The sequence below is a fragment of the Aquarana catesbeiana genome, linkage group LG03, assembly GCF_042186555.1.
Source record: "Aquarana catesbeiana isolate 2022-GZ linkage group LG03, ASM4218655v1, whole genome shotgun sequence".
Lineage (NCBI taxonomy): Eukaryota > Metazoa > Chordata > Amphibia > Anura > Ranidae > Aquarana > Aquarana catesbeiana.
In genome coordinates this window covers 77,798,779-77,815,699 of record NC_133326.1, presented here as the reverse complement: position 1 = coordinate 77,815,699, position 16,921 = coordinate 77,798,779, and the positions used below count along the sequence as shown (strand labels likewise).

Below are 16,921 nucleotides of genomic sequence, written 5' to 3'. Positions count from 1 at the left end.
TTTTTTCTGAAGGAGCCTGGAGCTCCTATTTAAATACACCAATGAAAAAATCCTGAAAGGGGGGCAGGAGGCGGAGCCTAGCGGAGCAGACATGCACTGTTAGAGCTCCACACCGCTGAGGAGAGAAGAGAAGGACAAAGCGGAGCCTGCAGGCTCAAAAGGTATCCATTTGAACCTTTTTGCCCCAGGGAACAAACTGTGAAAGTTTGGGCAGGAAATATGGTACAGGGAGGAAACCGTGGCAGAAATAAAAATCACCTCACAAAGAGCTCACAGGCACTCAATGCAGCTGAAGCAGCTCCAGTCACCTCACAAGATACAGCATCAGGGCGCTCTCACAGACAGAAAATGTCACAGCAAGACTCTCCATTTGAGTCAGATACAGAACAAATACTCTCACAAACTTCTCCACAAGCCTCCTCAGCATCCCCAGTAATATTATTACAATTTGAAAAGATGCTTCATAAGGCTTTAAAACAAACCTCAGACCAAATAACAAAAAGCCTAACCAAAGAAATAAGAGAGCTGGGAAACCGCACCGCAGCCTTAGAAATAAAAATGGATGAAATTGAAATTACAACCCAAGAAAATATAACAGAATTGGAACAATTAAAAAAAGAGAATTTAATACTTCAAACTAAGCTCGAAGATTACGAAAATAGAGCCAGACGTTCAAACTTGCGCGTAAGGGGAATACCTGAAACTGTGACAGACCTGCAATCTACTATTACTGCTCTATTACAAGAACTAAAGCCAGATATCCCTATTGAACGTTTAGAACTGGACAGAGTACACAGAGCCCCCACAGCCAAAAAGAAAGATGGACCCCCACGTGATATAATCACAACATTTAATTATTACAGAACGAAAGAACAAATACTAATTGCTGCAAGAGAAAAAAAGGAACTTAATTTTCAAGGACACAATTATCAAATTTTTGCTGACCTATCCCAACTTACTATTACTAAAAGACGATCCATGAAACCCCAACTAATGGAACTGCAACGCCACAACATTATGTATCAATGGGGCTTCTCCTTTTCAGTCAGATTAAACTACCAAGGTACAATTTACAGAAGCAGATCAGCAGATGAACTACAACAAACCCTTTTAAAATTAAATCTGACAGAACCCATAAGCAGCAACACTCCCACACGCAGAAGAATGGCGTCATCTTCACCTTCAGGCAGCACCCAGAAAATTTCAGAACAAAATGGGAATCATCATTCTCACAAAAGAGGCCATTATGCCACATCATCCATGGACCAAGAAGATTCAATGGACTGACATCCTAATTCCTGATATCTCTTCATTTATTATACTAAGAGATGGTTCTCTATAAAAAAACCTGTATTTATCACTGAATGTAACTGCATTCTGATAGTCACACACTGTGTGGGATCATGTTACATTCCAGTTATATTTCTTATTACTTCTGATTCATATAGCCTTAGAATATATAAGTGAAATAAGGAAATTCTTGTTCAGTTATATATTATCAGGTAATAACAATAGATTTATTACTTTTTAGGACAAATATGTTCAATAATCCAGAAGTAATGGAAGCTTTTTCTTTCTTTTCTTAAAACAAATATATTATTACCTAACTAGTTCCTAGAATTATGTTTTTGTTTATTCTAATCTGAAGCAATACAACCTCAATTTTATGAGTTAACATATCTAAACAGTTACATATGAATAAATGATGTAATTGTTTACTCTAAAAGGGTTAAAATCCCAAAATAATTCAAACTATCTTCATCAATACCAAAGTTATTAACAGTACCTTTCTAACTGAATTATTTAGCCTAGGGCAAGACTAACCATATACAACCACCCTGGAATAAATAATTTCAAAACTATATTCTGCACTCCAATTAATGAATCATCATTTTGATGTCTTTTGACATAGCACTTCTCTCCTGTAAGCGGAAGATCCGTGTACCCCCATTAGCCCTCCTCATTCTCCCAACCATATTATGTGGGAGTGTGACGAAGGCACTTATTCCCCTGAGAGAGATATTTATTCTCTTTCACAGTAAATCGTGATTACTTGCAAAAAATAATTTATACAATGTATCATCTAATCTCATATGTTTTTTGTTTACTCTTTACTCCAGAATTCACTGGTTTCTTTTCTATCTATTCATCTCTTCAGTCCACACAGGTTGATCTGCGCAGTCAGCTCTGCATAACAAAAAGTAAGTCAAAACTATTTGATCTATTGCCATGGCACCACTGAATATACTTTCCCTGAATGTTCAGGGAATAAATGTCCCTCAAAAAAGGACCAAAGCCTTCCGTACTTTCCATAACAAAAAGGCTCACATAGCATGCCTCCAAGAAACACACTTCACCAAAGATTCTACTCCAAAATATATTTCTCCTTTTTATCAACAAATTTACACGGCTTCTGCCTGTACCAAGCAAAGGGGAACTCTAATTGCATTTCACCGATCCACACCATTCACCTTATCATCAGAAATTAAAGACCCAGAAGGTAGATACCTGATACTCATGGGTTATATAATGGATACAGCAATCACAGTGATTTCCTACTACGCTCCTAACAAACAACCTACACCATTCCTCTCACATATATTACAAGTGATTAATACACACAAAATAGGAACAGTGATAATGTGTGGGGATTTGAACCAGGTCCTCCTCCCATTTCTAGATAAATCACCTTTTACACCATCCAAAATAACCTCTAGATTACCTTTTTCTCAACTTCTTTCCAAATACATACAAGAAAAAAAGAGAGGGGCAAGTGGGACTTTAAATGAAGCATGTCAATTGAAAGTATAATAATGAATACATGTGAGTAGGTAAAATGATTGGATTTAATTAATAGTCAAGTCCATGATTTTGATGCATACAGTACCAATAAAGTAGTATAAATACAGACATAATCGCATGAATTGATATAAACGCATATTTAGCAGTAACAATCGAGGAAACTCAGTAGTGTAAACAAATCAATGGACATACATATATGCAATTCATAACAGAAGTACATGAATTAAAATCGCCAATCAAAATCACAAAATCGCATGAAATGAGAAAACTCAATAAAAAATTGATAAATGTCAGGGATATGATTTAGGCTTGATAGGGCATCCTTAGTTTGCGAACCCGACGCGTTTCTTGGCTTCTTGCCAGTCATCAGGGGTGGGATGCATAATTTAAAAAATAGCCCAAAAGTCAAGAGGGGTCACCAGCAATGGGATCTGTTAGGGTGTGAGATATAACCGTCTCAACCGGGGTTGAGGCAGGGCACCGACCATCCTTCCAAAGTAATTGGAGGGTGGGCCAGGAGAGACCACAGCCGACTGATTCCTGAGCCCTCAGTATATTGGTCAATGAGTTGTAAATGGGAAAATCCATGTGTTGAATAGTGGCTGCTTAACAGAGCGGTCCTTTCCCAGTGAAGCACTCCCTCACTGTACTTACCGGACATAATGCTCAAACACCCACTACATCAGATGGCCATTGAACAAGCTTTAAAGGAATACATATCAATTAATAATACAACAGACATCTTCCCAATAACACTGTGGGAAGCTCATAAGCCTGTCTTGCGTGGTACAATACAAAGACAAATGGCACTATTTAAACGGGAACGCAAAAATCTAGCAAAAAAACTAGAAAACTAGAACTCAATTTTAATGCAGCCTACATATCATTCCAAGATAATCCATCTCAGAGTACAAAATCTCATCTGGAAAAATCTAGATTGGAATACGATCTATTTCTCACTGAGTCAGTTGATAAATCCCTCAAACGCTCCAAACACAATTTCTACATGAATACAAACAAACCAGGTACATATTTGGCTCGGGCATTAAATTCAATAAGATGTTGGGTGAAGATGACTTAGATGTGAGCCATATGTTAGACCAGTCCGTGTCTTCTAAAGTTCGTCCCAGGTCCTCCTCCCACCTCTGAACGTAAGAGGGTCTATTAAGATTTGCTACTCCATATAATTGATTATAAAGTGATGAAATTGTACCTTTAGCAAATGGATCTTTTGTACAGATTGATTCAAAAATGGATCGAGGATAACAGTCTAAAATTTTTCATGATCACAAGGGTGGGGGGAGGACAATGTGGCCCTCCAGAGCCCCTGCTAGGGGCTGACTGGCATCCTTTGGCCCAGGGGCAAGTATAACCCAGAGGTCCATGGTGGAGCAACTCTGCCCCACTCTCCCTCTTCCCTGCCTCCTCCCAACTCCCACTTTTGTCATCCATGTTAACCACTTGCTTACTGGGCACTTAAACCCCCCTCCTGTCCAGACCAATTTTCAGCTTTCAGCGCTGTCACATTTTGAATGACAATTGCGCGGTCATACAACACTGTACCCAAATTAAATTGTCATCATTTTTTTCCCACAAATAGAGCTTTCTTTTGGTGGTATTTGATCACCTCTGCGTTTTTTTATTTTTTGATAAAAAAAATTGAAAAAGACAGAATTTTTAAAATAAAATGTTATATATTTTTTTATATTTTGTTATAAAATTTTGCAAACAGGTAATTTTTCTCCTGTTGATGTACGCTGATGAGGCGGCACTGATGGGCACCGATAGGTGGCAGTGATGGGCACTGATGGGTGGCAGTGATAGGCACTGATGGTGGCAATAATGGGCACTGATTGCTTACACTGATGGCTGCACTGCTAGGTGGCTCTGATTGGCACCACTGGTGGGCATTGATAGGTGGCACTCGTGGGCACTGTCAGGTGGCAATAGGTGGCACTGGCAGGCACAGATGAGGCAGATGTGCCTCCTTCCTCTTCGGGACCGATGTCCCTTTAACATAAGCTGGTAATCGGCTTTTTTTTCTGCTCACACTGTCAGCGTGAGCAGAAAAAAAAACGATTTCTGATCTTTTGTTTACATCATCTGATCAGCTGTCATTGGCTGACAGCTGATCACATGGTAAGGGGTCGGGATCGGCCCCTTACTCGGATCTGTGATCACCCGAGTTTCCGTGACTCCTGCAGGGGGCGCGCGGGATGCATGCACAGGGGAGGACGTCCTATGACGGCCTCCCAGAAATTTAGGTCCGCGCTGTGGTCGTCATTCGGCTATGGCCCGGACCTCAAGTGGTTAATTTACCTTTTCTTAGCCAGAGCTATTTTTGCACACATGTTTAAAAAATCATTTTAGGCTGGAAGATTACACAAAACCCCCAAACATTATATATTTCCTGAAAGCAGACACCCTAGACAATAAAATAGTGGTAGTTTTTTTTATGTCACACGATATTACCGCAAAGGTCTAGGAAACGTAAAATTTCTGTAAAAAAAAACACACTAAAGAGAAATTTAGGGCAAACAAAGGCAATAAATTACCCAATTTTTTGGTAATATATAAAAGACTTAGAGGTTGCACCAAGTAAATAGAGCCAACATGTCAAACCTTAATTTTGTGTGAAATGGCGACAAACTTCAGTACCCTATATTTTCTATAGGCAAAGCTTCAAAATCCCCCTATAGGTATCAGTTTAGTGTTACAGAGGAGGTCTTGTGTTGCTCTCATTCCGTAGTGCACGGTAATATGTAACATGCATTGCAATCACGTTTTCATGCGTAGGTTCCCCTGAGGCATGCGTTTACATTCGTTAATGTGTATATTTGGGGGTGGGGGGGCTTCAAAAAAATTTGGGTGGAGGGGGGGGGTTTATGTGCTTGTGTGTAACTTTTTTTTCTTAAGTTATTTTTTCATCACATAGGGGACAAAAAGTCCCCTATGTTATGATTTTAAGGTGACAGGAGGCGGGATGAAAAGAAGGGGCCTGGAGTGCCGGCGGGGGACCCCAGAAGAAGAGTCTGGGCTGTTCTGTGCAAAACCCTTTGCCAGAGCAGGTAAGTATGACAAGTTTGTTATATTTATATAAAAAAAATAACATTTACAACCACTTTAATCTACAATGCTATTTAGAATATACAGCATGGAGGGGTTAAAGTGGAGTTCCACCCAAAAGTGGAACTTCCACTCATCGGATATCTCCCCCCTCCGGTGTCACAGTTGGCACCTTTCAGGGGGGTGCAGATACCTGTATATTACAGGTATCTGTATCCACTTCCGGCATAGATATCCACAGAATCTGTGGTTATTTACGCCACTTCCTGTCCCCCCCCGCTGTCTGCTGGGAAACACACGGGTCCCAGAGACAGCAGGGACCATACGTATTGCGCTGCGCGACTTGCGCATGCGCAGTAGGGAACCAGGAAGTGAAGCCGCAAGCCTTCACTTCCTGATTCCCTTACCGAAGATGGAGGCGGCAGCACCCGAGGACCGAGAGACAGTACGGCCTCGGGTGCAGACATCGCGGGCGCCCCGGACAGGTAAGTGTCCATGTTTTAAAATTCAGCAACTGCAGTATTTGTAGCTGCTGACTTTAAAAAAAAAAAATTTCGGCGGAGCTCTGCTTTAATGTATTGCTATTGGTCACTGATGCATTAGTGACCAGTGGCAGTTAATTAACCCCTTTATGCTGCATTAGTGGCAGTGGCACCAGTGTCAGTGCTAACTAACCCCTTTATGCAACATTAGTGGCACCAGTGTCAGTGCTAATTAACTCCTTTATGCTGCAGCATTAAGTGTTTAATTAACACTGACACCACTGCTGCTAATGCAGCACAAAGAGGTTAATTAACTGCCACTGGTCACTAATGCATCAGTGATCAATAGCAATACATTAACCTCCTCCATACTGCATATAACAAATATCATTGTAGATTAATTAACTCCCTACCCCAAATTTTTTTTTAAGATAATTAACCACTTCTGTAAGATCAAAGCAGTGCAGCAATGTTCAGCTGCTCACTCACCCACTGTAGTAGACGCTCCCCGCAGGTCGCAACAGCACTCCTCCTCTTCCATCCCAGCCTCTGAATGACGTCATGATGGGCAGGAACTAGGAAGCTCCTGTCGGGTGGAGATCCCTAACAGGGAGAGCATTATGGTACACTTGCCGGCAGGGGCGGACTGACAACACTCAGGGCCCCTGGAACAAATAAAGCAAGGGCCCCCTGTCAGGCCCCACCCATGCCCCACCCATGCCCTGTCCATGTCCCGCCCCTGGCCCAAAGTACAGCAGAGAGTCTGTTAGCTTCTCCTTCAGGCCCCATTAGAGACTACAAAGTAGTATAATGGAACCTGGAGGGGGGCCTCTTTCTAACAGAGTGTACAGTGAACACCTTCATTCACTCTGGACCTCATGGGACCCCCTTCTTGTACCATGACTCTCACCCGTGTACATTACACACTCCTGACCCCTGCACCCTGTAAAATTACATTCTCCTGAATCCTGTCCATTACAAACTCCTGACCCCTGCACCCAGTACATTACAAACTCCTGACCCCTGCACCCAGTACATTACAAACTCCTGGCCCCTGCACCCAGTACATTACAAACTCCTGGCCCCTGCACCCAGTACATTACAAACTCCTGGCCCCTGCACCCAGTACATTACAAACTCCTGGCCCCTGCACCCAGTACATTAAATACTCCTGACCCCTGCACCCAGTACATTAAATGCTCCTGACACCTGTACATTACATACTCCTGACCCCTGCACCCTGTACATTACGTACTCCTGTCCCCTGCACCCTGTACATTATTATGTAAGCATCAGAGTCTGCACAGAGGCCCCCCCTTACGTCAGAGTCCACATAGTTGGGACTATATACAAAACAATTCTGCGCTGCCCTACACAGAAGAAAATAGCAGCTAACACAACCAACAAGGCATAGACAAGAAAAGAACAAAACAGGTGTAGCGCTAGAGAATAGAATATCCAATATATAAAAACGTATTGAGTTATTACTCCCAAAGGTGAACCAAAAAGTACATCTGTATGTATTAAGTGAAAAGTCCTTCAAGAAACTGGATACTTCGAGAAGACATCTATGGTGAAAATAAACACAACACCACCTGAAGATGAAGAGGCTTACCGGATGGGATGGACCCAAAGGGCGTACGCCAAGTTGGGTCAGGTAGGCTTAGGTGGTGAGTGATTCAGGGCGATCTGGAAGGATGATGCTTGTGGATGGACCGGTTTGATGCTGTATCCCTTTAATTGGTGGATGCCCAAACCCGGGGGGGGACGATGTAGTTGAAGCAAGCCAGAAGGTATCGTATCCCTCAGAATCGGGTTAGTGGAGCCAAACGATAATATGGAGAAGTGGGAAAGGAAGGAATGGCCACATAGTGTGAATCCGTAAAAATAAGTAATTTATTAAAAATAAACAGATGTATACTCACATGTAAATCCAGATAAAAACAAATAAAACAGCGCTGAGAAAAGACGTGGCGACAGTAGGACCCCACTGTCGCCACGTCTTTTCTGGGGGCACAGGGGCACAGGTCCTCCTTCTGATAACAAAGATAGGGCACTGTTTACACTTACTGGATGACAGGACATCTTCTACTCCCACTGGCCCTAATATGCCCCCTCCCCCCAAAGTCTGAAGGACACTAAACTTGCCCTATGTTTATAAAGTTTAGAGACTCCCTGATCTACACAACAAGACTCAGCTTATGGAATGAAGGGCCAGGACAGGGAGCTCTACTGTTATGCACAGTAATGTCAGCCCAACAATGACAGTTTAGTGACAAAAGGAGAATGTAGAATGGTTGCAATGAGGAGACCATCTGTACAATCTTTCTCTTTTTTTTTTTTCTTTTTTTGATTGTCTAATCGGCACACTGTTGGGAAGTCCTTGACCAAGCTACACTACCTAAAAGAGAATTCTAGGTGGGTTCATGTCACTTTAAATGACTTATTTGAGCCAGCTTGTACTATATGATTTATCTGCATGCCAGACTGGCTGCTGCTTAGGCTGTAATACACCATAGAAGCTTGTGATAGATACAGCAAACGACGATGTGCCCTGGCAGCAGTATGACACTTCTCCTCTAATGCCAGATATTAAAAGAGCCAGTTGTAGTGTATATCTCCACTATTCAGGAGAAGCCTTGTATAATTTCAAGGAATACAAGGCTTTCTCTGGTCGAGTTGGAGACCATGGTGTCACCTGCCCACCTTCAAACTTTAACCAGTCAGAGAAAACCTTGTATCGACTGAAAAAAATACAAGCCTATTCTTCTAAATGATGAAAATGTGATACAACCTACTCTCTCTATATCCTGGACTAGAGGATAAGCCTATCTCAGTACGTAGCACAAGCTATTGCAGTATATTATTGCCCAAAGGAATTATTTAAAGCAGAATTACATTTTTAGATTGTAAGCTGTAATGAGCAGGGCCCTTTGATTCCTCCTGCATTCAATTGTATTGTAACTGTACTGTCTGCCCTCATGTTGTAAAGTGCTGCACAAACTGTTGCCGCTATATAAATCCTGTATATTAATAATAATAAGATTTTTTTAAAATTATTATTAAATGGACCCCCAGGACCTGTTAGCCATATTGGTCTAGTATGCCTCGCATATTAGCACATTATGGCAGTCTTACCTGTCAAACAATGCCCTCCAGTGCTAGGATAAGGTGTTAGAATGTCCCTATTATTCCAGTAATGGACACGTTCCCATAAGGGGACAGGTTGTCACTGAACAGTAAGACTTTTGTATAGGAAAGCTCAATCTTGTGGTTAGACATAGTAATTAGAATGAAGCTGCCTCTAAGTTTGTCATGTGAGAAATCATCTGAAGAGTTGTCTGATCCACTGGGGTGCCATGTTCCTTTGATTTAATGTCTTGAGTTGTTGGAATGTGCTAAGCCTTCTGTATTCATTTTAACTCTGTGTCTTCTATCTTTTTAAAGTTCCAAAATCATTAATGAACTGAACCTGAGATTTAGTGTGGTATGACAAGTGGTCTGACAGTTGTATCCTGTATAGAAGGGTCAAAGGGTTGGGAAACACCTTACAGATAGTGTAATGTATATTCACTGTTGGTTTAGCAAGTCTCACTACCTAAACTCCCAATTCCATCCAAAGCAACATTTTTTGGGGGAGGGAAGCAAAATGGAGAAAAGTCAGAAATTCTGTCAAATGGTTAGTATGTAGATCTTTTCCCTTAAGAATGTAAATGCAACCAGCATAGAGGGTATTTCTTCTTTTTTTTTTTTTTTTTCCTGATATCCATATTCTGGACAGGAAATTAGGAGAAATCGCCCTTATAAAGATACAGACAGAAGTAAAAGGTCTTGAAGAGGTTCTAAATTTTCATCACTCTGCTGGAAAATGTGTTTATTGCTTGTGTCCCCATTGGGGAGGATTCTGCTTCATTTCTTGATCTGAAAACTGTCAAATAGGAAGTGTGAACATTTCCATAGTTTTCTATTCTGCCAATTAGACAGGAAGTGAGGGAAAGTCTCCCTCATTCTACTAGAATTGTTTTAAATGCTTTTACATTTTATTGCTATCTATGTGACCACTGGAGATTTTTATCCTCTCTTCCTGTTCTGCCACAAATCTAATAGACTAGAAGTATGGATAAATCTCCTAGGTGAGGATTCACACAATAATAAAAATTAATCTCTTTGTACACAACAAGAGAATATAGCGCTCCTGATCCTTCTGGTCTCATTATAGCATTCTAGTTTTGGTTGTGATACATTTTCTATTCCTGTCCACCTGCAAGGTGATTGATATGGTCAGTCTCTGGGTGGAGACCAAACCTGATTCAAGCCAGCCAAACCTGCAGTCTCCTGCTTGTGATATTGCATTTGTAACACATGTTCCAAGCTCTCTGTTTGTCTGCCCTGCTCTGCTGTTTAGATTCCGTCGTTGACAACCTCAGATCGGATATCGACTACTCTCTGAACTCTGGAAAAAGAGGGGGAAAATACCACGCTGTGTGAAATGGAAAGAGAAAAAATAGCTGCCAACACAGCTGTAGACTAAAAGCCTGTTGCATCCATCGAGCTAGCTGACCAATAAGCCTTTGGTGGCACCTTTAATTATTTTGGCTCTTTTGGAGTGTCACCCTTTGGCTGAATTATTTGTTCAAGTTTGTTTAGATCACACCTTCAAACCTTTGGACTTTGGTTCTTGGCACTTTAAGCATTTTTAATTAACCATGTCACTTTTTTGGTTAATCTTTTTATTAAAATAAAAAAAAAAAATGTTGGACTTTGTGGTTTTTGTCACTCTAAGCACTTTATTGATCCAATACCAGTTATGTTATTTCTATAATAGGATAGATATTGATGTATCATTTTGTATATTGTGTTTTTCAAATAGCACTTTTTATTGAGGTGTTTAGCACTTTAACCATGTTACTAATTTTATTGATCGTATTACCTTTTAATTAGTTTGATTACCTTCAATACACATTTTTCCTTGGTAGTTTAATACACATTTTTACACTTACTCTCTGAACTCTGCCTGTCTTTTGACTACGGATTGACCCAGACTATTCTGAACCTTGCCTACATTGTACCTGGACTGTCATTGAACCACTCTGCATGTCTGCCAATAGCAAGTACCTGTTTGCTTTGCCCAGTCCGCGCCTGCCCCGGCATAGTGGCCAGGAACTATAGCATTGTGTATAAGTCCTGGGGCAACCGAGTACCAGTAGGCCTGCTTGCCATAATGGAAATGAGCTGCTATAGATGAAGAACACAGCAGCCAGCTATAGTACCTGACCATCTGCATTAGGGGTAAGCGTGACAAACATAAACAAGTTATGGCTGCAGTGGAGCTTTAACCGCTTCAGCCCTGGAGGATTTGGCTGCCCAATGACTGGGCCATTTTTTGCGATTCGGCACTGTGTCGCTTTAACTGACATATACGCGGTCGTGCGACGTTGCACCCAAACAAAATTGACGTCCTTTTTTTCCCACAAATAGAGCTTTCTTTTGGTGGTATTTGATCACTCTGCAGATTTATTTTTTGCGCTATAAACAAAAAAAGAGCAACAATTTTGAAAAAAAAGCAATATTTTTTACTTTTTGCTATAATAAATATCCCCAAAAAATATATATAAAAAAAAATGTTTTTCCTCAGTTTAGGCTGATATGTAGTCTTCTACATATTATTGGTAACAAAAATCACAATAAGCTCATATTGATTGGTTTACGCAAAAGTTATAGCGTCTACAAAATAGGGGATAGATTTATGGCATTATTATTAATATTTTATTTTTTTCTACTAATGGCTGCTATCTGAGATTTTCATCGTGACTGCGACATTATGGCGGACACATCGGACACTTTTGACGCTATTTTTGGACCATTGTCATTTATACAGCGATCAGTGCTATAAAAAATCCATTGATTACTGTGTAAATGACACTGGCAGGGAAGGGGTTAAACACCATCAATGAAGCGGTTAAGTGTGTCCTAGAGAGTGATTCTAACTGGGGGGGATGGGCTACAAGTGACATGACACTGATTACTGCTCCCGATGACAGGGAGCAGTAGATCACTGTCCTGTCACTAGGCAGAACAGGCAAATGCCCTGTTTACATAGGCATCTCCCCATTCTGGTGCTCCGTGAGATGATCGCGGGCATGTTCACCGAGCACGCAGCCGGGACAAACAGGTACGTCCCTTTGCGCAGCCGTTCCATTCTGCTGACGTAAATGTACATGCGGCGGTTGGCAAGTGGTTAATATCTGAGAATCCAAAACTTATATACAGTACTGTAAAAAGTTTTAGACAAGTGTGAAAAAATGCTGTAATTGAAGAATGCTTTCAGAAATAGAAGTGTTAATAGTTCATTTACTTTCAATTTTGTTAATTGATAAAAAAATAAACAGAAGAGAAATCCAAATAAAATCAAAATTTGGTGTGACCACCCCTTGCCTTCAAAAGAGCATTAATTCTTCTAGGAACACTTGCACACAGTTTTTCAGGGAACTTGGCAGATAGGTTGTTCCAAACATCTTGGAGAACTAACCACAGATCTCCTGTGGATGTAGGCTGCCTAAAATCCTTCCATCTCTTCATGTAATCCCAGACAGACTTGATGTGGAGATCGGAGCTCTGTGGGGGCCAAACCATCACTTCCAGGACTCCTTGTTCTTTATAACACTGAAGATAGTTCTTAATGGCATTGGCTATATGTTTGGGGATGTTGTCCTGTGGCAGAATAAATTTGGGGCCAATCACACGCCTCCCTGACGGTATGCCATGATGGATAATTATACAGCAGGGCAGCACACACAATAAGATACTTCCTCAGTACATCAGAACCATTGGGCCTGATATATATATATATATATATATATATAAAAAAATATAACACACAGTATCTCACAAAAGTGAGTACACCCCTCACATTTTTGTAAATATTTTATTATATCTTTTCATGTGACAACACTGAAGAAATGATACTAAATTGCTACAATATAAAGTAGTGAGTGTACAGCTTGTATAACGGTGTAAATTTGCTGTGCCCTCAAAATAACTCTACACACAGCCATTAATGTCTAAACCACTGACAACAAAAGTGAGTACACCTAAGTGAAAATGCCCAATTAGCTATTTCCCCTCCCTGGTATCATGTGACTCGTTAGTGTTACACGGTTTCTGGTGTGAATGGAAAGCAGATGTGTTAAATTTGGTGTTTATCGCTCTCACTGGTCACTGGAAGTTTAACATGGCAAAGAACTCTCTGAGGATCTGAAAAAAAAGAATTGTTGCTCTACATAAAGATGGCCTAGGCTATAAGATTGCCAAGACCCTGAAACTGAGCTGCAGCACGGTGGCCAAGACCATACAGCAGTTTAACAGGACAGGTTCCACTCAGTACAGGCCTCGCCATGGTCGACCAAAGAAGTTGAGTGCACAAGCTCAGCGTCATATCCAGAGGTTGTCTTTGGGAAATAGACGTATGAGAAGCTGCCAGCATTGCTGCAGAAGTTGAAGGGGTGGGGTCAGCCTGTCATTGCTCAGACCATATGCCGCACACTGCATAAAATTGGTCTGCATGGCTGTCATCTCAGAAGGAAGCCTCTTCTAAAGATGATGTACAAGGCTCGCAAACTGTTTGCTGAAGACAAGCAGACTAAGGACATGGATTTCCGGAACCATGTCCTGTGGTCTGATGAGACCAAGATAAACTTACTTGGTTCAGATGGTGTTAAATATGTGTGGTGGCAACCAGGTGAGGAGTACAAAGACAAGTGTGCCTACAGTCAAGCATGGTGGTGGGAGTGTCATGGTCTGGGGCTGCATTAGTGCTGCTGGCACTGGGGAGCTACAGTTCATTGAGGGAGCTATGAATGCCAAACATGTACTGTGACATACTGAAGCAGATCATGATCCCCTCCCTTTGGAGACTGAGCCACAGGGCAGTATTCCAAAATGATAACGACCCCAAACACACCTCCAAGATGACCACAGCCTTGCTATAGAAGCTGAGGGTAAAGGTGATGGACTGGCCAAGCATGTCTCCAGATCTAAACTCTATTGAGCATCTGTGGGGCATCCTTAAACAGAAGGTGGAGGAGCGCAAGGTCTCGAACATCCACCAGCTCCGTGATGTTATCATGGAGGAGTGGAAGAGGACTCCAGTGGCAACCTGTGAAGCTCTGGTGAACTCCATGCCCAAGAGGGTTAAGCCAGTGCTGGAAAATAATGGTGGCCACACAAAATATTGACACTTTGGGCCCAATTTGGACATTTTCACTGAGGGGTGCACTCACTTTTGTTGTCAGCGGTTTAGACATTAATGGTTGTGTGTTGAGTTATTTTGAGGGGACAGCAAATTTAAACTGTTAAACAAGCTGTACACTCACTACTTTACATTTTAGCAAAGTGTCATTTCTTCAGTGTTGTCACATGAAAAGAAATAATAAATTATTTAAAAAATGTGAGGGGTGTACTCACTTTTGTGAGATACTGGGGGTTATTTACGAACGGTAAATCCACTTTGCACTGCAAGTGCACTTGAAAGTGCAGTCGCTCTAAATCTAAGGGGTAGATCTGAAATGAGGGGAAGCTCTACTGATTTTATCATCCAATCATGTGCAAGCTAAAATGCTGTTTTTTCCTTGCATATCCCCCTTGGATCTACAGTGACTTTACTTCCAAGTGCACTTGCAGTGCAAAGTGGATTTGCCTTTAGTAAATAACCCCCACTGTGTGTATGTGTATGTATGTATATAATAATATAATCTATATATACACACTCTAAGCATTTTGAGGGCACCACCACCCCCCTTCATCAGGGCTCAACACAGGATAAAATTTGGATGGATCGATGTAACAGCCAGTTTTGAACTCGCCATATGAAGTAACAACTTGACAGAAGTTGCTGAGCAGCAATGAAGTTGCAAATTCACTGGTTTCTTTGAGTCCATCCAAGTTTTATGTGTTGAGCCTTGATGACGGAGAGTGGTATTTCTTCCAATGGCCCAGCATTTCTTGTATCCCACATTGGTTTTATCCTATTTTATACCCGTTTTTGTGATCACTTTTATTGATGGTGTTTACCATCTGACCTTTTATTAATAAACCCTATTGGTTTTGACCTGCACCATTGGAGTCCTTCTCCTTCCTTCTATTTTCTATATGATTTTTCCCCGGAGCCTTCACAGAACATCTTTGGAGACGGCTATTTGACGGGGGAGCACTTGGAGCCTTTACGGACCAGGAGCTGAGGATATCACCTTGAATTGGTTCCATCCACCTGTGTCCAGTACCTGGGTAACATCTGATAAATACAACATAGGATCTCAAGCCTGTTTGACCCCTCTGTCGTATGACATCTGGGGTCCATCACAGCTGGTAAGAGTACCCATTTACCTCTTGAGTTCCGCTGTTATTGACTACAGACAAACCTTACACCATTATTTCACGATTGGGATTACCTTCACCTGAGGGATCTACCATTTGCCATTTTTTGTGGACATTCTTTCTTACACCCTCGCTGTTTTATTCAGTATAGCTAATATATATTACTTTTTGGTTTTATTAGATGTGTTATTTAGTTTTTTTGTGATTTAATTTCACTTTTTAGTAGCGCTACACTGTCACTATATTATAAAATATTAATTGTTTTTTTTTCGTATATTGATTTTTGCCATTTTGTGAGAACAGCACAACACTTCAGAAAAATATAATCATCACTTGTAGTCAGTGCTTTTCCTTTTCTTGGGAGAAGGGGATATTCAATTATAATTATTGAAGCTAGAATGTAAATTTACACCCCTCTGTTATATAGACCACCAGCCCACATTTGCTAAAAAAGTAAGGTTTGTTTGTTCAGCCCAGCTTCCAAAAAAGTTGGGATGCTGAGCAAAATCTACATAAAGACAATGCAATGATTTGTAAATCGTATAAACCTAACTTATATTCACAATAGAAAACATATAAAATATTTAAACTGTTAAAATGTACAATTTTAAGAAAAAAAAAGTTAATTTTGAAATTAATGGCAGCAACACGTCTCAAAAAATTTGGGACAGAGCCATGTTTACCACAATGTAGCATCCCCTCTTAACACTCTGTAAACATCTGGGAAGCGAGGAGATTTGGCAGAGAAATGTTGTCCAACTCTTGCCTGTTATAGGATTCTAACTGCTTAACAGTCCTGGGTATCCTTTGTTGTATCTTTCAAAATGTGCAAAATATCTTCAGTTGGTGAAAGCTTAGGACTGCAGGCAGGCCAGTTAAGCACCCAGACTCTTCTACTACTAAGCAATGTTGTTGTCAAAGATTCAGTATGTGGTTTAGCATGGTCCTGTTGAAATATGAAAGATCTTCCCTGAAAAAGACATCCTCTGGATGGGAACATATGCTGCTCTAAAACCTGGATATATCTTTCAGCATTGATGGGGCAGATGGCTGTCAAAAATAAATGTCACATTTTGATTTGTCTGACCACAAAACCGTTTTCCAATTTGCAACAGACCATTTTAAATGAGCTTTGTCCCAGAGAAGACGATGGTGTTTGTACTATAGAGCTTTACCTTTTATTTATGGATGGCATGGAA

At 40.9% G+C, this 16,921-nt stretch overlaps 1 protein-coding gene across 2 annotated transcripts in view; it reads left to right on the top strand.

Annotated features, from left to right (window-relative positions):
• LOC141131448 (unconventional myosin-Vc-like) overlaps positions 1-12,775 on the top strand; it is a 164,761-nt gene extending 151,986 nt beyond the window's left edge. For both annotated transcript variants that reach the window (XM_073618737.1, XM_073618736.1), the window contains exon 17: positions 10,756-12,775. The gene's annotated coding sequence lies outside the window, so the exon portion shown is untranslated. The remainder of the gene's footprint in view (positions 1-10,755) is intronic.
• Positions 12,776-16,921: the final 4,146 nt, after the last annotated feature.